Here is a 26,026-nt window from a genome sequence, read left to right as displayed (position 1 = left end):
ATATATATATATATATATATATATAATTATTATTATTTTTTTTTTTTGAGAGGTAATTTGACTGTATGAAGATTTACTTCTATCAAACAAATATATATAACTGTACAGATGTTCCACTTTATTTTTATTGAAAAATCCTCCCTCAGCATGAATAACAGCTTCACACAGTTTGCTTCTACAAACATTCAGCTAAAATACTTCTTATTTATAACCTCTTGTAAAACTTTTCATTAGTTGGATATTTCTTCCTGACCTTGCGATCCAGTTAATCTCAGAAAAGTTCAATAGGACTTGGGTCCTGATTGGGCAGGTCATTCTATTATAGATAACACTCCAGCTGACTGTTTGCTCTCTAAATAATGCTTACAGAGCTTGGCGAATGATTTGTATTATTTTCTTGTTGTATGGTGAAGTTGGTTTCAATTAAGAAGTTGGCTTGCAGTTCAAATTGAACTGAAGTATGGAATGTTGGTACCTGGACTTTACCTGGATTAAGTATCAACCCTTAACCCTCCCCACTTTAACACAACCCCAAACCATTAAGCTTCCACCTCCATGTTTGACTATGGGTATAAGGCAGTCTGCTAACATCATCTCTCCTGTTCTCCATCTTACAGAAGTTCTGTTAGAGCCCAAAGTGGCAAATTTAGACTCATCTGTTCACAGACACAAACAACTTTCTTCCATTCTTTCACTGTGCATTTCTTGTGTGTTTTTGCCTTTTACCTAGTTTATTGCATAGAAACCAAAGGAACATGCATATGGTTTAATAACAAGTCAAGTCAAGTTTACGGCCATAAAACTCTAAAAATGCTCGATCTGGTCTGATATGGCTCAGTAACCTTTAAAAAAAGTTTTTTTTCCAAACATGCACCATATACATACTTTTATTGCACTTTTCTGTTGCATATTTATAAAGTAATCCCCCGTTTATCGCTGTGGTTTAGTTCCAAAACCGTCCGCGACAAACAAAAAACCTTGATAAACGGACACCACCCCAAAAATGCTATTTTATGTATACGGTACTCTATTAACATTTTACTTCATTTTATAATGAATAATTATATTTTCATTAATAAATTTCATTATTTTAACATAAAAATCTATAAAAACATTTCCCTAAACAGGAAAAATTAGCCAAAGACAAAGTTATGTGGCAAATGCAATTCGGCGATAAACCGATGGCGCGAGATTTGAAGTGGAGGATTACTGAATTAAAAATAAACTGAAACTTCTGTTGTCAGGTTTTTTTCTTGTTACCAAGGGGTCACGTTTTAAGACACCCATTTACACTCATCAACAAGCACATTTGGACAGCAACAGATAACTGAGTTGTAACAACAAAAATGTTCATTTCTTATTATATTTCAATGCTTATTGCTAAAAATTCAACAATACATAAAAAAAGGCCATGAATTGTGTTTTTCCTTTGGTACATGCATCCAAGAAAAGGTCAAATCAATCTGGTGGGAAACATGCTGCATAAGTAATCCATAATATGTCTTATTTTAAATAATAACATTTTTATAGATCATCTGAAGACATAACTGTAGTGGAGTGAAAAGACACAATGCAGTGTGAACTGAAACGTGCCACTTATAATGTTGGCCATGCTGAGCTAATGAACTGGTGGCATTTATTACAGGCTACACAGCATGTCTTTCTGCAGCTCATAATAAGTGCACACTTAGGGGACAAAATAGAAACCAATGAATGTTGCTTATGCTGTCTCAGTTTGCTGCATATTGCAAAAAGAAACGTATTGTGCAAAATATTGTGCCACGATACAGCAGTGAACAGTGCAATCCTTTTTATCCAGAAGTATGTGGACAACTGACCATCACACCCATATATAAGTGTTTGATTCCAGATTTAGTCCTCCTTTGCTTTTAATAACCTCCACTCGTCTTTGGAAGGGTTTCCACTACATTTTGAAGCGTGGCTACGGGGATTTGTGCTCATTCAGCCAAAAAAAGCATTAGTGAGGTCAAGCACTGATGTTGGGCAAGGAGACTTTGTGCACAGTTGGTGTCGCAAATCATTTAAAAAGTATTCAGTAGGATTAGGGTCAGGGCTTGAGTACTTCCACCACGACCTTGGGCAAACCATATATTTATTGAGTTTATTTTTTGTGCACAGGGTCATTGTCATACTGAAACAGGGTTGGGCTTTTATTTCCAGGGAAGGGAAAGAGTTATTCTACAGCATACAAAGACATTCTATACAATTGTATACTTCAACCTTTGTGGTAACAGTTTGGGGAAAAAAACACATATGAGTGTGATGGCCAGGTGCAAATCTTCATAGGGTTCAGATTTGACAATTGTATAGGTTTGTACATGGAGCAATTGTGAAACTGTTGATCTACTAATTTTCACAGACATCAGGATTTAAAGTTTACACAGAATAATGAGATCTTCCAGACTGCTAGAACTAAAGATTAAAATAACTGAAATAACCACTTTTAATATCAGTGCTAAACAGAAAGGCATCTCATCAAACCCTACAGCAGCAGAAGACAAGAAGTTATAGTTAACATAAGTTTTAATAAAAACAAAAAAAAAGCATCTAGGATGTTTAAAATACAAATATAGACTTTATTGCAGCATGATACAGTCTGGCTGTTCTCATTCGGCCTCGGTCTTTAACAAGTTTTTCCGTTTTCCTCACTATAATATTTTAAACTCTGGATGCAAATTCCAGGAACTTACAAAATAGTAGTGTGCATGGAATTTAAGCAATTTCTTAATCTTTTTTTTTTTTTTTTTACAATTTACTATTTTGAGTCAAATGAATGAAATAATGCCAGTGTGTTCATTCTGTGTGCTCATGGTTTGAATGATGCACTAACTAAGCACTTATTTATCCATTAATAAAAAATTCTTCTTTAGATTAGCAGTGTCCCTGATTAAGATGCTGTCTCCCACACTGTCCTCTGTGCAAAAAATCCTTTCATGGCCTTTACAAAGATGATACTATTAATGAATAAATGCAGTCATCGTTGTACATTCAATATTGGCCTAGGATGACATTCCAAAGGTGAATCTGAGTGTATTTACAGCCCAAAACACACATTTCAGCATGACATACTGTGGTTATGTGAATCTATCAGATAGTGGCGCTGGACTTAATATCGCTCCCCACTCGAGCTGATGTCACTCAAGAAAAATCTAATTAAGTTGGAGGTCAGAATGTTGTGTAAACTGAGACACACCTCTGAAAATTTTGGAGGCTGAGGTCTGAATACCAATGTGCACAATGCTGGTGTTAAATCTTTAATATGTGTGATTAACTCTACCCTGAATATATGTGAGTAAGTATGACAATATATGACAGTAAGCATGACAATGAAATAACAGTCTAACACAAAGGCCTGTCTCTATCCAAGATCATTTTGCAGTGCTCAGAATTAGAGCGACAGAGTGTGTAAGACATAAGAAGAAAAAAGAGACAAGGAGAGATGAAAAGCAACACACTGCACAATTGCCCACATTGCTTCTTGTGTGGCTTCCACATGCATGACTGCCGTTGTGAGTCAAAGCAATAATTCTCCCTCATCTTCCAATTGATTTTCACACGGGACTCGAGTACAGGCTCATATTTTAACCGAGCTCAACACTACTCTGTTTACTGTTGGCATAACATCCTCCCTCCATCTCCTCTCATCACTAAGCCTAATGTATTTCTATTGATTGGACTGGAGGTCCAAAAGTCTGCTGTGTACAAGCTCGACAGTGATTACACTAGTGGTCCTGCAAGAAAATGCAAGAAATCTCTCCCTCTCTCTGTCTCTCCCTCTTGATCTGTCAATAGAAAATGCCAAACCTGAGTTAGTTTAGACAGGTCTGTTGATTAACAGGCGCACGGCGGGGAGATCTATAGGCACGCATGTCTTGAAACATTTTAGAGTCTGTACTATGCTCCCTAACAGGAATGTATGACACATCATTCTGGCTGGTTTCCTGCCTCCTACTTAAAGGATTGTCAGTTGGGGAGAAATAAATTTTGTTAACAAGACTAAAGCCAATGTTTTCCCATTTCTCTGCAATCAAAACGGCACGGGTGACAGCGGCATGTCTGCTCAGGCGACTACCTGCAGAGCTGTAGTGAATAATGTGAATCTTTCATAAACAAATATGACAGGAATTTGTTTTTCCTTTTTTTTTCTTTTTGGCTGTGGTTCTATGATGTAAAACATGTAAATTGAACGTCTGTCTTCTATGAAAGAAACATTAATAGTCAGCAATATGAGCTAAAAAAAAAAATAAACAATAAAAAACAAGGCATTTAAGGGTTATTTAGTGGCTCAGATATTACGCACATGATGATGTTGTATACATACAGCATATTTATACATTTTTTACTGCCTGAACATAGTTATCTATTAATGGTTTGCCTGCTGTTATAGTCACGCTTTTATGTGTGTCTGTTTCTCGCAGCTGTGAATCTGTGTGTGTGTGTGTGTGTGTGTGTTGCCATACTTTCAGGTGTTGCACCACACTGTGCCAGCTGCAGCTGGAACCATCTGTCCTGGGACTTGGTGGAGGTGGGAAACACTTGAGCGTCGTACCTCTAAGACAGAGCTGTGCTCCCTGACACAGATGCTGTGGCTTGTCAACCTGAACAGCGCCACCATTAACATCCCTTCTGATGATCTCCACATCAGCAGCATGATAGAACAGCTATTAGTGCTCATTAGCTAGAAAGAATATTATGTATATACTGTATATTATGTCCAGTAGTTAAAGAGAGAAAAAGGTTAAATAGGCTTTGTACTTGTTAAAAGTACCTTATAGCAGAGTGAAAGTCTTTCTTCACACATCTTAGCAATGTTAGAAACCTGGGGTCAGGGTGCAGGGTCAGCGAGCACAGTGCCCCTGGAGCACAGAGAGTTAAAGGCCTTGCTCATTTCTGTAGGACAACCAAGCATGTAAGTTAGTATTGGGATGCCTACAAAAACACACACACGCACGCGCGCACACACACACACACACACACGCCGCACGTACACACACACGATATTGGCAAAAGTTTGCGGACACCTAGTCATACGTCCGGTATTTGCTTTTTGAGCATCGCATTTCACATTTAGTACCGAGTTGCTCCCCTCTTTTGGAAAGATGTTCCACTAGATTTATTTTTTTTTAAGTGTTTGTGGACATTTGTGTTCATCAGCCACACTGGTGTTAGTAAAGTCAGAAACTTATGTAGGGTGAAGAGAGGCCAAGGTGCAGTCAGTGTTCCAATTAATACCAAAATATTATATATATATATATATATATATATATATATATATATATATATATATATATATATATATATATATACACACACACACACACACACACACACACACACACATATATATATTTTATATATATATATATATATATATATATATATATATATATATATATATATATATATATATACACTAGATAACTAGATAAATAATTATCTTATAATTATAACTATATGAGCTCATTGAATGATCACAAATAATATAAAAATCATTTATTCTACAACAACATGTTTGAGTTTAGGGAGGATTGAGATGAGCACAGTGCGTATGATCACAGCAGCTCGTTGTCTACAACTCTTTTCAAGAAGCACATCTAATAGGTGTGTCACAAGTGATGTGTTAGAATTCTAAGGGTGGGTCAAGGTGAAGTTGGATATTTTGAAATGCAGCGTGGCACAAAGGCCAACTTATAAAGCGATGTCTCTTTCTACTAAGGAGAAAGGGAGCGATAGAGGACAAGGCCTGGTGATGACCAGTTATGACCTGATCTGTTCTGAGCAGTGCTGCTATCTGTCCTCAGAAATAATTAAAAATCAATACTGTCCCACGGCTTTAGCTTGCTTCGCTGTCTGGCTTAGTGCTATATGTGGAGTTAGAGATCATCTTTCTGTACACTGGATTCAAGAAGTAAATAAGGCCTGTCCTTGTGCTGCTGTAGCTCTATTGTCCTGCTGTATAAAGTGCCCTTGCTGCTATTGTGGCCCACGCAGGATGTTTTATACAGTATATCTTTTATACAGAATAGAGTTTGTTGTGATCTCTATCAGGAAGGATTAAACAAAATATTAAGCCAAAAATGTGCAATATTTATAGTGATACTCTGATAGGTTCCTGGATTTTGAGACTATGTGTATATGATTTCTGTTTTGTAGACAATTGGCAGAATATTTTATTTTACTTTAATCTTTAAGCAACTGCAACCAAAAGATTTTTCTAGGGGATCAATAAAGTATTCTGATTCTAATTCTGATATATGATGCAAACCTTTTTTTTTCTTTTTAATTAATAACACCATGATTATGTCACACTACATTTAGTTTTGTCTTTTTTACACTGACAAACATCTGATGTTCAGTGGCTTTAAGGTCTATGCTTTGCTGTGCTATTTATGCATTGCAGCTTATAGAAACAGCTTCTCAAACCAATCCCAAATGCAATCACTCGAAAAGGAAACTTTCAGCTGGTTCTGTGGTTGGACAAAAGCAATGTTAACTTAGAGATTGAAGCATAGCAACTATTTTTTTTTTCTGCTGATGTGATGTGCAGTGCTGGCTTGGTGCATATGATTACTGCAGGGGTCTTAATCAGAAGGCAGTGCTGTCCCAGACCCCAGGGGCCCCACGCTACTACATATCCTGTCAGGACACACTGAGAAACAATCAATCATTTCAGGGGCCTCTGACAAGTAGAGGGGATACTGATGCACTGCTTTAGAGAGTAGGGGGAGGGCAAGTGAGAGATAGAGAGAGAGAGAGAGAGAGAGAGAGAGAGAGAGACAGGCAGGCAGACAGACAGAAATCTTCCTCTCTCCCTCCAGCTACGAATAAGAAATAATGCTTAGAGAGAATATTGGCATACAAAGCCATGTTACAATTTACATGAACTTACATCTGTACCCACACTCCATAATCGGTGGTTCTGGTTTAAAGAGCGCATCAATTAAAAAAAAACTTGGGCTGATCCAGTAAGATCTAATGCTCAAAAAAAAAATATACAAGATGACAGTGATGCCCATGTCAGGCTACATCTCTTATCTGAAGACCCAGGAGCAGCAGGAGCGGCTCATCAAAAAACCCGTCGACAGCCCTCAGCCCTGCTGTGGCCTTAACCTGCTGAAACCACAGCAGGAGAAAATCCAAACCTCCATGCAAAGGATTTCCTCCAGAGTTGGCGAGCAGGAGAGGAGTTAAAACAGTCAAAGAGCCGAGCCTATAAACATGATTTATATTATTTAAAAAGATGTGCGTTCTTGGCACAATACGAAGGATATTAAGGCCTCAAAGGGAGGTAAAGACCGAAGAACTCTTTAATCTCTGATAGCAGGACATTAAGGGGTTTGTGTGTTTATGTGTGTGTGTGTGTGTGTGTGTGTGTGTGTGTGTGTGTGTGTGTGTGTGTGTGTGAAAAAGGGATGGAGATGTACAGTGTGTTTTTGGGGAGTGAGTGTTGCTGTGGTGTACTGTTGATTTTTTGCTGCCTTTCATGGCAAAAGTCAAACTGGAAAAATGTTTGGCTTACCTCTTGGCCCATCCCCCAAGAGCAGACATTCCCACCATCTGAAGAGAGAGAAAGAGAGAGGGAGAGGGAGAGATAGAGAGAGCAAAAATAAACAGAGTGCACACACAGGATTCATGTTGAAGGAATCAGACGAGTAAGAGCAACGCTTGCCGAGAGCGAAGAAACAAAGAAATGCATCTCTGACAAAAGTGGCTCAAGGATCATACATCAAACACTTGTTACCCCTCCTGGATCTTTTGATTGCACATGACTGCAAACAAGTCAGTGATAAAAATCTGAAGAAAGATGAGAGTGATCCTGCTCACTTTGGAGATCATCAATCACAGCCTGTAAGCCCTGATATTATTAGTTCAACTTAAGCTGCACTCTTCCATTTTATGGACATCATAAAAAGCCAAAGAGAGCATGCTGTGGGGAAAGGGTCCTCCGGCTTCTCCCAGTGTACTTTAACTACGGGCGAAGATGGAGCTCACTGTGACTGTAATGCTTGGATCAAGCTGTTAACTAAATTTAAACATTAATGCTTCACATTTATGAACACACACTACACACACACACACACACACCCCGAATTCCCAGATGCTTCACTGTACATACCATACGTAAGGAATAAAATGCGGCAAGAACATGCTGTTACACGAACACACACGGGGAGTGGTACCTCAGTGGTTAAGGTGCTGGGTTACTGATCAGAAGGTTGGGGGTTCAAACCCCAGTATCACCAAGCTGCCACTCTTGGGCCCTTGAGCAAGGCCCTTAACCCTCTGTACTACAGGGGCACCATACCATGGCTAAAACCTGTCATTAAGACACCAGGCTCATTTATCTCTGTTGACTGAAGTTAATCACACACACACACACACACACACACTACTAGTACCTAGAACTTGTGTGGGAAACAGATTGACTGTTATTGAAACTTGAACTACCTCTTTTATATAAAACTTCACCATATCAAATATTATACCTCCTCTTTTCTTAAATGACATGTTTTCATATCTATTATTTTATTATTAGCCTTAGATTCTGGTGTGTGTACTAAATAAGCCCTTGTGAATGAGCTGTTACTATAGAAACTGTAAGGTATTAGAATGTGCGCATTAATAGAAATCTGTGTTTTGCCACGCAGACAGAACTACTCACAGAGCTGTTTGTATAAATTATTAATCAATATCATTTGACTAATCATATTCAAAATTCAACAGTGTTGTGGCAGGTGTAATATATAGTTTAGCTTTTATATAGAGTGTATATATGTAGAATATCATTGTAGATACAGTCTAAAAATATAATACATTTATACCAATATTAAAAAAACATATTTGTAATCAGATATTACTATTACTATTACAACTTCTACTACAAATTTTCTGGTTCATCTCTTAGTTTAAATCCAGTCCACTCTTTGTAAAAAAAACAAATCTCCTCAAACCCAGAGGTCTTTGACCTTTTATTTCATGATAGCTTATGCTCTTGATATCGTATTCCATCCAGCTTACACTTAAGCATTACCAAATCATTAATCACTAGCTTTTTCTGTTTACTAGCTGGCCACTGGAGACAGATAACGTTACCACGCTTCATTCTGCGGGGAGCTTGTTAGGCTGGACTCTAGCGTCTGAGCTAACAAAAGAGCTCGGCGGGGCTCTGGACAGCCCTGGAATGTCAAAGGGTTCACATTTCACATGCAGATGTGTGACCCTGGTGACCTTTAGCGGGAAGGTGTGCTTTAACAGCAGAGGGGAAGAGGCCGGCAAGGGGGCAGGGGGGCACGCTCGGGGAGCAACAACAACCCCCAGATCGGTTTAGACGAATTCTGGGCTCCTCTAGTACTAAGAAGAGCAAAGTTAAAACTACAAACCGCTCCAATTGGATCATGAAGCAAAGGTCGGGGGAGGGTGGGGTGTGGTGATAGGTGTTGGTGGAAAGGACGATTTGATTAGTTTACAACCTAGAAAGATCATTTGGAGTGTTAACGCACGTTTTCATGATCATCTGAAATGGTAGATCATAAAACAACACTTATTATATCTGCTCAGTTTGCTCGGAACACTGTGCGCTACTGCGGCAGTCTGTATCGCCCAGCCTGTAATTGATGTGTCTAACTAATTTGTCAGTCATTCATGGCTCGAATTAATATACAAAGAGGAGCCTCATTCAAAATCACTCAGCGTACTCACTCATCCCAGCGAAACCTCCTTTCGACTTGAATGGGCCGGACAACCAGAGCTCGACTGCTGGTCAAACAGTGAATACGCACTTTATTTCTTTTAGATTTCCATAAACCTCAATTTTGTTGTTTCACGTTTTCTTTCAATAGTCGGTTGAACGATTAATTGCACGCTTTTCAATATATGTAGTACCGTTTAAAATCTTGAAGTATATAGAATGCGGAGAAGTTGCATGCATCATTAGGGAGTTGGCTCAAATCACTGGAAATGTTCCACAGAGAGCTCTTAAACAATTAGGTCCTCATAGAAACTAAGCCTTGATCTAATGCGTATACACTCAGTTCTCATTTCAATCTTCTATTGGAAAGACTATATGCATCTGCAGTTAACTAACACACTTATATTATATTTATATTATATATATATATATAAAAAGTGGCTAATAATATTAGGAAGAATAACAAAGAATTAAAATGAAAAATTAGTAAATGACAAATAGCCTATGTTTGTGTGTGTGTGTGTGTGTGTGTGTGTGTGTGTGTGTGTGTGTGTGTGTGAACACGTGTATACCCATGTCTCTCTCTCACCCTTTCTCTCTCTTTCTCTTGTGAATATATTTGCAGATGTTCTGTCTATTACTTTGCACTGCCAAATCTCTCTTTTCCTCTCTCTCCAATACACAAATGCTATTCTCTTCATCCTCCACCCTACACACACTCACTTAAGTCTATAATTACTCCTCAATACTACAGGTATAGTATTATGCTGGGTAAGCATGTATCATTGGCAACGAAACAAAACATCAGCGTGATTCTGATTTGTCAGACACACTGTCGCAGCGTATTCTATATATGAAACATATCCAGTAATCTTACAGTGAGCTGAGAAACACAGATTACTGTAAGACTGTTACTGAATTGTACTACCAAGTAAATAAAGACATGGCATTAAATGCCCGAGTCAGTGCACAATATTAATAAATGAACTATCTGCCTGTGTATGTGTCTATCTTTTTTTATTTTTGTATGTATTTTGCTCTCTTTGTTTTATGACTTTCTTCAGTAGCGGAAAAACATTTATATTGGGTGTTGTGGAACCACCCATCACTGCTGGCTCTGCGTGGCGCACCATAGAGAAGCTGGAGATATGATTTCTTTTTGAGGAAGTACAAAGCTGGTCATTTATCAGGGGCTCAGTCCCGCTCAGAGCCTCGGCTCTGTCATAACACCAGGACGGAGGCCATAAAGCCAGATGAAAAATACAAGCGCGCACACCACACCAGCGCAAGTTATTATTCCCTCATCCTTGGACAATAAAACAAAATCAAAAGAGACAGAAACAGCCTACCAGTCATTTTTACACTGACTGCTAAAAGAATCAAGCGCCAAGATCGTCAACCGACGCTTGACATTGGGACCAGGCTGAGAGTACGGTGCACTGTACATGCAAAAAGAATCAACTAGTCAGGTAATTGTTGTTGTATTTTTAACATGGAAATTCCCACTTAGAAATAATTATAAACTTTTATTTGACACGAATAATTATATTTAAACAATCACATCCACGCGTCCATCCAACTCAAACTATCACATCCACATTCACTCACAGTTTGGGAAGACGTGTCTCTTGTATAAATATGTCTACAAAGCTCTTTTGAGGTCTACTTATATACCCTTAATCAGGGGTTTTCAACCCTGCTCCGGCAAATCTATCCTCCTATGGAGGTCAGCTCTGGGCCAGATGTAACACAAGGGTGTCATAAGGAGGGAATTTCCAGGGAAATTGTTGTGCTAAAGATATTGCGAGAGAGAGAGAGAGAGAAAAGTACTGGTGTGTGCCAGTGGTATTCGTCTCTAGAGGGCATCGAGTGTGTGTTTAGTGACCTGATATCTTGCAAGAGGAGGAGGAAGGGAGAAAGCAAGAGACAGATAGACAGATAGAAAGAAAGAGAGAGAGAGAGAGAGAGAGAGAGAGAGAGAGAGAGAGAGAGAGAGAGAGAGAGAGAGGAGAAAGAGAGAGATGGAGCCATTTACAAGGTCTGGTAGCCATGGCAACAAACAAGGAGTATATGTCAAGCCTGCATCACTAAATTACCCATTAAAGCAGACAGAAGAGGGAAGAGAGGACTGGTCAGGCCACCAAAGGCTAATGGAGAGATAAGATGGCACACACACACACACACACACACACACACACTCTCTCTCTCTCTCTCTCTCTCTCTCTCTCTCACACACACACACACACACACACACACACACACACACACACGCACACACAGAGTCGAAGACAAAACATCTTTAATAAAGGTGCCCTTATAGCCTGCATCCCCATGAACACCATTGGACTGTATTAATAGATTATCACCTCACAAAGCCTCGTACATTCATAGCGACTCAACAGAGGCAAAGCAAGCGAGCCTTCACTTGTACCCTGTCCCATGACACCACCAGCCCAGAGCGACTGAATGAAAGACTAAATAACCAGATAAATATATAAATAAGTCCAGGGAAGAGCCATACAGCGGGCACATTTGCATCGGCTGTAATTAGCAGAGTGCGGAGTGAAGCCTCATCCTGTGGGAGGCTCTTTGATAGCGGCTGCCACCTCCTCCTACTCCTCTATCATTTGGGTGTGTCAGTTCGATGCTACATCTTCATTTCAGGCCACGGCCAAGCTACGATTCAGCTTGGCCCTGCTAGTGTACCACAATCCTCCTCCTAACAGACCGAAAGAAGGGGTGGGGTGTCGTAGAGGGGTGGGGTTGTGTTGCGATAGCAGACATCTCCGGCAGTGGACAGTGGCCCATAATGAATGCAGTTATTAAATTGTTTCAGCTGCAAATAAGGCCGCTATTCTTATGCCATTATACAGAGATCCATTTATCCCCACTGATCGGCCCTGTCTCCTTTCTCCCTTTCTCACTTTGATCTCCCAGCATATTGCCATGATGTGTCCCATTCAATAGCGAATCTGGGGCAATTTTAATGCTTTTGTACCTCTCCCCTGCTCCATTTCCTTCTCTTTCTCTCTCACTGTCTGTATCTATCTCTCTCTCTCTTTCTCTCTCTCTGTTTAAAAATAGCTGTTAATTATAAGTGCAGTTTAAATGTCTCTCGTGACCCAGAAATGCAGGTTGAAGGCAGAGAGAGAGAAAGTGAGAGAGAGAGAGAGAGAGAGAGAGAGAGAGAGAGAGAGAGATAGAAAGAAAGAAAGAAATTGTAAATTACTGTAGTTTTCATAGGTGTCAGGTGTCTGCTTTTTTGTCTTTCGATCTCCCAATCCATTTTTGCTTCTATACTTATGGCTGTGGGTCCCTTTAGGCTCAGAAGTGCTGGGTTTCTCAAAATCACAGTTTTGAAGAGTTCCAAAAAACAGATCCAGGCGATGTGGCAGTGTTTTGAACTGGGGGAAGGAGCCGCAGAAACGAGAGCGCTCATTTCGGTGGAATAACCCCAATGGCACATAAGGAGAAGACTGATAGGGGACTCCGCCGAGCGGCTGCTTAAATAAGAACCAAGCTCTGGGAAGGGAATAGAGATGCAAGATGACATCTAGTACTCGTATTTTCTCCTGCCTACCTGCTCACCTGAGGGCAACACGCATACACACATATATATATACACACACAGGCACACACATTCACTCACACACACACATGCACACATACACAGTTGCCTCATCTCGTCACCTTGCCTAGTTGGATTTTCACAATGGCTCAGAAGAGAAAAATCACCATCACATACACAGTTGTATACACACACACACACACACACACACACACACAATCATCTTTCACTTTGCCTAGTTAGAGTTTCACAATGGTACTGAAGAAAAGGTGCCGATCAGGACAGCATGCAGCATCACACACACACACACACACACACACACACACACACACGGTTGTACCATCTTGTCACCTTGCATAGTTGGATATTCACAGTGGTACCCTGATCAGCACAAGAATCAGGTGCTGATCAGGGCACCATGTACTAACACACACACACACACACACACACACACACACACACACACACACACACACACACACACACACACACACTGCAAATCAAGAACGGACCCAACCAGGAACCAGAGAAAAAGTTCTGTTTGAATGCTGCCTCCTCCCAGTCTCATTATTTGACTCGATCCCTGTTTCCCTCCACGTTCTCACCTTGTTTCCCCTCTACAATTCATATACTACAGTATATATTTTCTGGGTGCTATTTTACATTCTTGAGACTGTTACATTCTATTTTACATTGTTTTTCAGTGCTTGTTGACTGTGTTTCTGGTACTTTCCAGCTTTCCATCTCTGCCTGTTATGGATTTTTCTAAATTTAAATACTGTACAAATACACTTGCATTCCTGCTCCGCCTTAACAGCTCATCAAAAACAACATTGCGGGTGTATATCCTTGTACAAAAATCAAATAGAAACAAACAAACAAACAAACAAATAAATAGGTTTAACGTTGAGAAATTGAGAAACATTACAAAGTGACAAACATCAGCCTGAACAGGATCTTAAATGTAATACGAGTCTAAACTGGTCTTTCATAGAGTCTTCCTTAGCCAAGCATATCCCTGATCACTCAGCTCCAAGATATTACATTCAGTAACTACAGTACATAAACACTGAACTCTCACACACACCGGGAAAAACAGCCGACCAGTTTAAAGTGGTTCAGCTCAAATCAGTTTGACCTGAACCTAATAAAGAAGCTGGCTACATAGGTTTACACATAGCTTTGGCTCTACTGACAAGAGCTCATAAAGTGATGTGGAAGAGACACCGTGACCTTAGGAACATTGTCCTGAAAGTAAATAGGAGCATGTGTACACAATGACACTGGTCAGAGAACAACAAGAGACAAAAGGGCCGACTGGTTATTACCACATTACACCAAGTTGCCGGTTTATTAGCTGCAACTCTCTAGTAGCATGCTGTTCCTCCTTTGGCCTGGAGAACAGCAGGACTTCTTGCAGGCATCGATTCTACAAGATGTAGGAATGTTGTGCCATGTGGAAATGATTGCATCACACAGATCCTGCAAATTGGATGACTGCTGGTGTGCCACAAGTAGCCCCTTCATTTTATCCCCTGGTACATTTCTAAAACATATCGGCAGCCATCATGGTGTTCAGTTATAGTAGCCCATTTGAAACAAAGTGTATTTTGAGGTGATACTGCTACTAACCATTATACATGTTAGTTTGGCTGTGGTTTATCTCCTTTTGTGACTTTTAGCATTATAATATTGGGTCTGCTGTTTTTTTACACTGCTCATTGTAAAGGGGTATCATGAAAAAACGGGATTAGCAGTGGCTGGAACCAGCAGATCTAGACCACTGTTGCTAGAAATGCTGGCCTGCTTGACTTCTGCCAGATTACAATCATGTGACATATGATTTGTTATAATGTACAGTTTACTTGAAAAGCAGCTCCATGAACGATTGGTTTCACAACAATATTTTGACATGAAACACAAATGAAACTGAAAGACAAATAGGAATGGAAATGCTTGGACATTGTCTGTTTTGCCCAGATTGTACTCTGACGTACTTTTAACAATGGACATTGTCTCAAAGCAGCTTTAGAGAGATAACGAGGTTATACAGTTTTTATCAAACTGTATACGTTTAGTGCCTATAAGCTGGTTCCTTATACTTCCATGTTTTTCCTGTTGATTTACATTTTTTTCCTAGTAGTTCTAAATGTATCCTGTTTATTATTTTTTTATAAATAGAATACAGGAAACTGCATGCTGTATAAATGCATAGCAACTGCCACTATTAGTCTTATAGTTGTATATAATCGCCTTTATGTGTACTGCTAATTTACACTGAACCAATGCACTTCTGGTTAGATGCTAACTGTATTTCATTGCCTTGTACCAACTGGTGCAATGACAATAAAGTTGTATCTAATCTAATCTAATCTAATCTAATCTAATCTAATCTAATCTAATCTAATCTAACTGAATCTAATTTCACAAAAAATATAATTAAGATTCCATTAACATAAATAGAAAATTTTTATATTATATATATATATATATATATATATATATATATATATATATATATATATATATATATATATATATATATTTTAAAATTAATTTATTTTTTCGAAGATCTGAATGTATAATAGGTAATTTTGCAGATATATTCCACAACAGTAAACAATTCAATTGCCTTCCGAGCTATGACATATTCCAAATGGCGTTTTAATCGCACAAACAAGTAAGAAAAGCACATTAAACAACATTAAACACCACAGTTGTACACCTGCGGTGGGGAAGGAGTGGGTAGGCACTATGGTCAAGCCCTTTTCTCCCCGATATCAATCTAATGAGATAACGAACTCATGCAAATGAGCTCATGCATGCAAATGAGCTCACTAATCTTCTTAACGAGTGCTGATAGTCATCAGCTATCAGAGACAAACATCAAACACACACACACACACACACACACACACACACACACACACACACACACAAAATGCATAAACACAGAGAACAGGGTCAATGGATACAGGGCACATGGATCTCCTCAGACTGTATATTTACACAGTCTACATGCAAACATCTCACAAATAATCATCCTGGGATTTCGGGGCTTGTTGTTGTACTGCCACAGAATACTCTGGAACGAGAGAGAATGTAATTAATTCTCAACTGGAATATTTACTAATAGCGCCAGGATTTTAAGAATAATATTTGTTTATTAGGGACAGAGGAAAACGCATTTGTGAGGGAGAGCAATAATGGCTAATGTTTCAGCAGGGTAAACAGTAATTGGGGTTGGAGAGCTAAGGGTGGGTGGATAATGATGAGCAGCATGCAGCCCACTATCAGCCATACCAAAGCTATACACACATCACCCCTACATACACACACACACACACACACACACACACTCTCAGCCTGGACCTCATGCTCTATTATTAACCCCAGCAATGTGGTACATTCCGAATGGTTAAAGAGCCAACTCGAGGCCAGCCATAATACAGTGGCCCTGAAATAACACATCTGCTATTGGACCATCATCGAATCCCACCATTACTATTGCAGAAAAGAGGATACCCACTTAAATGATTTCTTCTCTCAATATTTCTGCACTGTTATTATTATTATTATTATTATTATTATTATTATTATTATTATTATTATGTTCAAATACTTAATGCCAGCACCACAAGCCTTAAGATAATACCTAAAGATTTTTTTGTATCCTGATTGGACAATTAGATCACATGATGCATCTCGCAAATCCATGAAGTTTTTTGCAAAGTGATTTAGAGATTAAAAATTGCTGTATGGAGTACATGTGACTGGATTCAATCCTTCTTCATATTGTTTTTTTGTGTCTTGGGAACAAAAGAAAAATCTATCGATTCCTCCTTCACTCACTATTTTTCTCCTTCTCTCCATTCCGGTTCCGTAAAATGTACGCATAGCCAAAGGTCTCGCAAATAAACAGTGCACAATGGCCTTTGATATACATGTACCCCCTTACTATTTCATTATATATATTTAAACCAGATCGACTGATTTACTGCCTACACGCTACATGTAATTTGCCCACTCATTTAGCAGTACAGGAAAGTTGTAGGGAAAGCATATGTCATTTGGAGCCTGGAGCATTCATTCAGTGGCTGCTGTAGTATCGTAAACAAGGACTATTGATGTTAAAGCTTGGGTGACCTTTCTAGGCCGCCCCTCCTCTCCAGCACTTGAGACATCCATATGACATTTAACGCTAAGCTACCTATTACAGCCAACACTCCTCAACACCAGGGGGTCAAGCACCACACAACACTCATAGCATCCAATATCTACTCATTGGTAAAGAGCATGCTTGCTGATGGCATTTGCTATTGGACTATATCTCAGCGCCTTGGGGGGCAGTGAACTGGCCTTTTATAGTACAGAATGTGGAGGCACTTATCTCTTTGTTTGGATGCATCATGGTTTAATAACAACCTGTAATAAAGCTTTTCGAATTTAATACTAATAGAAATATTCTGGCAAATGTTCATTACGTTCGAATAAAAGCAAATAATTCGAGTGCCCCTTAATGGCTGCTAAATGTAGCAATATGACGTCGCCATAGTGTTCTCCTAGTGTACACAGTGCCATTCCTTGTAGACAAGAAGCCAAAATCAGAATACACTGACAAACTACACTCCATATACATGTTGCCAAAAGGTAAAAGGGACATTTTACTTGTCACATGTACAATGTTACTCACATCTACATTTCAGTACAGTGAAATTCTTTCCTTGTGTATCCCAGCAATGCTAGGAAGCTGTGATCAGAGAGCACGGTCAGCCATTAAACAGAGCTCCTGAAACACAGAGGGTTAAGGATTGGTAATTCTAGGGGTTGAACCCCCGACCTTCCGATCAGTAACCCAGAGCCTTAACCACTGAGCCACCCCTTCCAGTTATAAATAACTAGAATGGCGTAAATGGCTTTTAAATGTACACTATATTTATGCAGAATCCGATATATACTTCCATGTGTCATAGGTCTGAAACCTCTTCTAGGCCCAAGTGTTTATTCTAACATAAGTTTAAGTTGCTTCACATTAAGGATTGTCTTACACCTACATCTCCGAGCAGTGCTTCATTCACAGTGAACAAACAGTGGGCAGGAACTTGAGGAAAGCCTCATTATTTAACCTCACTCCTTCCAATACAGTCTGTACATAACCAGAATATAATAAATTACTATGTAACTTTCCTTGTGCATATAGCAAGGCCAGCATGAAATCTATTACAGGCTTTTACAGAGTCAAACTTTCCCCCACTTCGTTTAGCCTTCAGCATGAATATCACAAAACTCTCAGCTTCTTCACTCCAGAGCCCAGGGGAGGCCGACTAAGTCAGGCCCTTTACAGCCCCTTGAGTGTCTATTAAGCCTGTTTGCCAACAGCCTCTATGGCCATGTGCTTTTAAAAGCCACCCCCTGCTGGGTCGAGGAGAGAGTTGAATCAGCTAGGCATGTAGGTGTTCCCTTATGCACTGAGTGCCTTCTTTAAGAGTGTCCCTCCTCTTTCTCTTACTCTACTTCCTCTATTTTTTTTTATAGTCCATCTTGTTTCACATATTGTTATACACCGTTTTGACAGTTGGATTAGAGTGGCAATGTTAATGCAACTAATCTGCAGTCAAATTGGCTAGTTCACTATTAATACTGTTTTATTTTTAATTAATATTTAATATGTATGCAATGTAATTAGTCTTAAAGAACAGCATTATGAGCAGTCCTTACATGATGGTCAGCCATGACATTTACATTTACATTTGCGTCATTTAGCAGACGCCCTTATTCAGAGCGATGTACAAAAGTGCTTTGAGTCTCTAGTAATGAATAAATCTACACTGGTATGCAAGATTACAAACTTAATATAAATATAACTCTTGAATTCTACAAAGCAAACTTGGAAAGTGCTAATTTAAGTGTTTCAGGAAGAGGTAGGTCTTCAGTCGTCGCTTGAAGATAGTCAGGGACTCCGCTGTATGGACATCTAGGGGAAGTTCATTCCACCACCTCGGTGCCAGAACAGAGAAAAGCCTTGAAGTATACTTACCTCTCATTCTGAAAGAAGGTGGTACTAGTCGACCAGTGCTGGAGGATCTCAGACAGCGTAGTGCAGTGCGAGATGTGATGAGGTCACTGAGGTAAGATGGTGCTGGTCCATTTTTGGCCTTGTAGGCAAGCATCAGTGTTTTGAATCTGATACGTGCAGCTACTGGAAGCCAGTGAAGGGAGCGCAGCAGTGGGGTGGTGTGGGATGGTGTAGGAGACTTAAACATCACTGGATGACTTTTTCCTGTAGCTTTGTAGCTTGAGCCTGGGCTGTTTGGGCAAGTTTGTTTTGTCAGCTCTAGCCAAAGCCAGAGACCCATGTTGGATGCTGGGATATCAGGAGAAAAAGTAAGAGTTCTTCTTGTTTAAGAGTTTGACAGTATATATTGTTCAAGCAGATTCATGAGCATGTCTTAAAGAGCATACTGTCGCACTTCTGTCAAAAATGTACATCACTGAAGCTACTAGGTGTTGCACAGATATTATTATTATTACTAGTAATAATTTGGACTTGATGAAATCAATTCTATGTTACATTTTTTTATGTTTAAATGCAATATTATCAATTTGATATCACTTTGTATGAACAGTTGGGATCTGTCTGGGACTGTTCTGCCTGCTTTTGCAGATTTTTTTGTGGTTTAAATCGAAACAAAATTGAATCATGCTTGCACTGTGGCATAGTGAATTTCATCATGACCAGCATTTTTACAATTCCACTCAGCTAGTTTAGTGCATAGCAGCTGACAGAAGCTTATTGTTATCCTGGAGATATTGTTATTGCTATTGAGATATCAGATGCTAATGTAGACATGTAGCATCTTCCACCCAAGAAAGCCCAGCCATTAAGCGGTAAGGAGCGCTCTTTGATGGACACAAGCTTTTGTTCTGCATGTGCTCGAATCAAAAAAGTGACTTCAGTTGATCTGTAAGGTCATATGTGTGCAGACTTTTCCATAAAAAAAGTAATAAGATTTACAATAATGGAATAATGGAATAAATGTAACTTATTTATCATTGTTTAAGGTCATACATAATTTGCAGCGTAAAAAAACTTCGAAGCTTAGCATCTAAAAAGCATTTTAGCTAGTGTATAGCTTTTAATGGATGTGCAGCTGGATGCATTTTTGCTGTTGTTTTTTGGACATCACTCTGCTAAAAATAGTGAATCGGCTTTTTGTTTAAATGTGGAAAATGTGACATAAAAATGAATAGTCGCGCAGTCCGTTAGAGTTACTGATATTGTTAGGTAGTACATGATTTGGACACATTTTGAACATTACTTGAAAGTTATTTTACGCAATAATAAACATTTTGTTTTCTCTTTTGTTTACATACACACACTACTGCCATCTCTTGGCATTGCAAGCTATTTTCTTGCACACGGGAGCAGAATATAAATTTGACATCTGTCGCCTATGTGGTGTGTAAAAGTGTAACTTATCACAGAAAACAGGAAGCAATGACGGAATCATCAGTCATGCAAGTTCTTCAATATCATAGGCCTTAAAGCATTAGTATGTGACTGACACTCTGGGATGATGGGTGAAGGGTTGAGGGCTTGACTTGGACAAAGCACCGAGTCTGGAAATAGAGGCGCGAAGGGGCCAAAGCCCTACTGAACTGATGCCCATTTTGATGGGTTTAGGATATGAGGCACCTGTAGAGCAGGCCTAATGCTCTTTCTGAGCTTACAGCTTCCTGCCATGACAGAGGCCTAATTAAGATGTTATTTGGTAGCACTGGTACTAGGAGATTTGGGTCAATTGAAGAAGGGATTTTGAGATATACAGTGGCACAGAAGGATTGAAGGAAGGGATAAAGGCTGACACGGCTGGGACGCACAGGCTCTCACACAATGCCATATCTTATCCCATGATGTTCGAGTGCCACAGGCAGCTGTGTTGTGTAGCTCATGAAAATGCCCAGTTGTCACCAGGAGGTGATTTATAGGAGAAAGATGCCAGCATTTTTATAGACACTGTGTGTGACCTCAGATGTTTGTGTTCCTCTGTGTGTGTGCATGCATCCTAATGCAGGTTGTGTACAGGCTAATCCTAAAGGTTCCTGCTCTGCTTGATGTCAGCCTTCTGGAATCTTGTGGCAAATCTGTCCTTACACAACACACTTTCAACATTTTCTTATATGATGCCATGTGCCAAACAGGCCTGCTATTTCACTGTCAGAGGTCAATACACACACACTATGGAATACACAAGGTCAAGAAACACACATGCATTCTTTTTATTTTACTTTCCTAGGTAGGAACAGCATACGGTCAAATTACATTTATGCACCTTGTCCTTTCTGTCTGTTTGTTATGAAATAAAGCTACATCTGCAATTAATTGTCAAAAATGAAAGTGTATCCATAAATCTAATATAACTACATATATGTAATGGCTGATTAGCAAACTAGCTGTTTTTCCTATAGAACACTCCCAAACGATACACAAATGTTCGTTGTCAATATACATCTTTGAAGGCTGAGAATCTTGTCTGTGTGTGTGTGTGTGTGTGTGTGTGTGTGTTTGTGTGTTTGGTATTTTGGTCATGAGCTCCTAATTTCACTACAAACGTGTGAAATAGCATGGGCTCTCTGAAGCGTCTGACATTGTGCTAGGGCATGTCTCTGGCCTGGCTCAACACCTGGGTGTCTTCACGCACACACACGTGCACACTTGCACGCACGCACACACAAATAATGTGGCATTCTGAGGTAAAAAAATAATAAATAAATAAATAAATAAATAAGTAAATTATTTTATATATATATATATATATATATATATATATATATATATATATATATATATATATATATATATACAATTGGCTGCACTCTCTGTTTCTTCAATGTAGGGATCTGAATACATTGTGAAATATACCTGACCCACATCTCAGATCTTCTCCTCAAATGAGCTCATCATACAACACGTTGGACACTGTAAATATAAAGGTTTGATATTTTATTCCTTTCCCAATGTGAAAGCGTTTCCTGTTCAATGGAACAGTGTTACAAAGTTAAACTATGTTATTAACTGAGTAGTGGAACATTGGCTCATTCTCTTAATGAACTTTACATAGTTTTTGAACAGATGGATGAATTTATCTCGGCTACTCAGTCGTTAAAATGGTTTGGCAAGTTGGATGGTTGGAGCTGTTTTTTCCCAGTGCAATGGCGTTATTTCGAATAAACCTCAGGACTTTCCAAAGCCAGTTTTGTTTGGCTCTCACATGCAGTTCTGATGAAGCACGGCAAACTCTTTACTCTTAATATGCCTCTTATTCTGGATATGTGCAGCAGTACTGATTTTAGAGAAAGTCCAGAAAATCAGCAGATGTTTACTATGAACACGAGGCAGATCTTCAAGCTGTGACACAGTGAACTGATACACATTGAGAATTCAGACACTGCTTAATCGATACTGTTGGTGTTTCCTGGATTTGGTTTGTAAAAAATATGACGGTTGCTTTATAATAAACACAGAAATCATTATTAGTTATAGGTTGTGCTGTATATTACACCACATGTTAATACATGAATATTGAAGCTGGCAGGAAACTCCTATATGCTAACTTTTATATGCTAACTTTTATATGCATGATGAGCCAAATGAGTCAGTGACAGAGAAATCATGTACTGTGCACTATAGGCTTATAACACAACACTGCCTTCCTATAGTCCTCAGCCTTTTTCTTGGGTAGCTATATGAATAAAAGAACACTCCTACTTTTCCTCAGCCCACCCTCTGAATATAAAGCGATAGCAGCAGAGAGAAATGTATGATTCTGGTCTGGCAGACGATGCTGAGAATATGTAGTATCCCTGTTCCTCTCTGACTCCCTTTCTGCTTCTGTGTGTGTGGGAAAGAGGGGGTGACATCACGATTTCCCAGTTGCTAATGAATTGTTGGGGGCCAGAGGTACTCGCTACTCAACACTAACAAAGACATCACTTCTCCAGGCAAGCCTGCACCAAATTGAGGCCAAATTCAATTACAACTTTTAGACCAAATGACCCTTCTGGTGTAACAGCTGATGCCCTAAGGCACAAACAATGTCACTATCTACATGTTATTGCTGGGAAACTTGCCCACCTGTTGTACTGACCTATAGCCCTGTCTTCACCCTGGTTTGAATGTGATGAGAGACTGAGGTGCTGTGTGAGAGCAGACCTCACAGTGGGACACTGCTTTCCGCTATGGTCCATTTAGACTTTCACTCCCTTCATTTAGCTTCGTTTTCATTTATCACTCTATCCCTGACAAACACCAGCTCTCTGCTTCCTGTTACAATGTCAAGAAGAAGAACAAAACAAAAAGAAACTGATCCACCTTTTTTTTGTCTTTATTGAGCCTCTTTTTTCTCCTTTTAACTCATTTTCTCTCTCTTTACTTCCATTTCTGGCATTGTTTTGCTATGAATAACAGTTCAAAGTTCACCCCGATGAATGAGCAGAAAGTTTGATGAATCTATTAGTTATTTGGCGAAATTGGAAATTAGAAATTCATGCAATTTTGATGAATGAAACTTTTAATTTCTTCCGATTTCTTGCTCTGATTGAGTTTTGATCATCGGTCTGCTTCATTTTGTTGTTAGTGATCCTGTAAAAGTGCTTTAATCTACCTACGCGATGAAAGAGGATAGCAAGACGGCAATAGAGAGAGAGAGAGAGAGAGAGAGAGAGGAAAAAGGAGAAAAAGAGGAAACTAAATGAAATTGCCGGTGCCTCTCCCCCTCCCTGTTTTTTCAAAGTGTGAAAGTCTCTATAAACCCATCAGCTCCAATAAGGGAGCAGCATGAAGAGATGGGAAGCAGAGGAGAGGGGGAGGTGACGAGGAGAAGACAGGGGGCCGTGCAAGTCGCCACACATTCGCTTTCAAATGGGCCGGCATACACTCCTGCACTACTAAATGGTGTGTGTGAATGTGGGTGTGTGTGTTTATGTACTTAAACTGTGTGCCCGGAAGGGGAAGGTCAGGTGACTCAAAAAAAAAAAAAAGAAAGAAAAAAGTACCACACACATATGCTTTAATTTTGGTTTTTTTTTGTTTCACTTTCATTCCCTTTCTCTTTCTCTCCCTCTTACACACTCAACATAAAAATGTTTCATTTTTCTCTTTAGAGTTGGCATTTTGTTAGATCATTGTCTTCCAAATCCACACACACATAGCCTTCGGGATTTACACCATCCATGGAGCGAGTGAGTGAGTGAGAGAGGTATATACCCCCCTTACACCCCCAAACCCTCTCCATCCCCAACCCTCTTCAGCAGGACGAGGTCAACAATTGAGAGGAGGGATTATTGTGGGCCATGGCCCAACGGACCCCTTAAAGAGGCCACTCACACAAACATACACACACACATATATATATATATAGTTATACCACAGAGAAGCTCTTGCTTCCAGGTTCTCACACAAAAATAAAAGTCATCTTCTGCCCAGACACAGCTCAGGAATTCCTCGCTTGCATTTATTTCAGAATCAAGCATTAACAAAGTAATCAGGGGAGCTGATGAAACCCTAGAAAGTGGCCTAGTCCAAGGAAAATAAAGAGGGGGGGTCTAGTGGTGGGAGGTGAAGAGAGAGAGGCCCCCTGAGGAAAGCGTGTTTGGGAAGGAGCGCTCCATTAACTTTCAACACCCTGTCTGATACCCTCACCCGAGGTGTGCATTCTCCCTCTCTTTCTCTCTCTCTGGCTTTCTGACCTGAATCAAGTGAAACAGTAAAAAAAAAACGATAAACAAACACACAGACACACACACACATGCTATAACTGCTTTACCAGTAGACTAGGCACTGTGTGTCTGTGAGTGTATGTGTGAAGGTGTGTAAAACCACTGCTAGCGCTCCAATCAAAGGGATTTTCCGCATGAAACAGCCAGCGCCCCCAAGGGACGAGGTCAGAGCAGTGGCCATTACAGATCTAGACATCTAGGCCAGTTTTCTCATAATGAACAGGTTTATCCGCTAACGGAGATGAGATGGAGAGGCTCTTAGCCACCATAATGTTACTCTAAATCATGTTCAATACAGCACAGTGCTGTTTCATTAGGTCACATTTTCGGTTTTATTGTAGCTTATGTAATAGGGGGTTATTAGGAAATGCATCGAGTATATATATATATATATATATATATATATATATATATATATATATATATATATATATATATATATAGGCTTCTTAAATAATGCACAGTCCTATTACTAAAATCTTGGTCTTTGAAGAGGTAAGTCAGGATCGCCTGCTTAATAGGTTGGCGGAAATATGCAAATGTTGGCGATTTAATGCATAAGAAATGTTAAATACTGTATATATATTAAAACTAAATAAAATTGAGCCTCCGTATTCGGAGTACTGTTTCGGGCCTTACAATTTGCTATTGTACAAGGGTCAAAGAATCGCAACTGTATCCATAAATCACTGTCCGAGACGTCTAGTCTTTCACAATCTCCTCTGCATATGTATACATCTTACGGATTACATTTACACATGTCTCGGCTTTCAGCATGTGCCCTGAACACAATATGTAATCACATATGTATTTCGCATATCCATAGGATTCATGCCTTGAGGGTGTGTAGCTCATTATTCATTCACTTAAACCGTGTGTGGGTGTGGAGAGATAGAACTGACACTGGAATCTAGATGACTTCATTTAGGATGCATGTGAAATGTCAGCATTCTGCATCTCCGTCCTGTAAA

General features: G+C 39.5%; 1 long non-coding RNA gene across 2 annotated transcripts in view; it reads right to left on the bottom strand.

The window, feature by feature from the left end:
* The window catches only part of LOC124380846, a 119,638-nt gene that overhangs the window by 27,009 nt on the left and 66,603 nt on the right, over positions 1-26,026 (bottom strand). The window contains exons 2-4 of one of the 2 annotated variants that reach the window (XR_006924739.1): positions 7,541-7,578; positions 4,790-4,911; positions 4,482-4,655 (exon numbers count right to left, since the gene is read on the bottom strand). This is a non-coding gene — a long non-coding RNA (uncharacterized LOC124380846). Of the gene's footprint in view, positions 1-4,481; positions 4,912-7,540; positions 7,579-26,026 lie in introns of both variants that reach the window. The other variant, XR_006924738.1, reaches the window with a different exon arrangement.

This window comes from Silurus meridionalis, chromosome 27 (assembly GCF_014805685.1).
Source record: "Silurus meridionalis isolate SWU-2019-XX chromosome 27, ASM1480568v1, whole genome shotgun sequence".
Taxonomy (NCBI): domain Eukaryota; kingdom Metazoa; phylum Chordata; class Actinopteri; order Siluriformes; family Siluridae; genus Silurus; species Silurus meridionalis.
The sequence above is the reverse complement of the archived record's forward strand: the minus strand, read 5'-3'. Positions and strand labels throughout refer to the sequence as shown.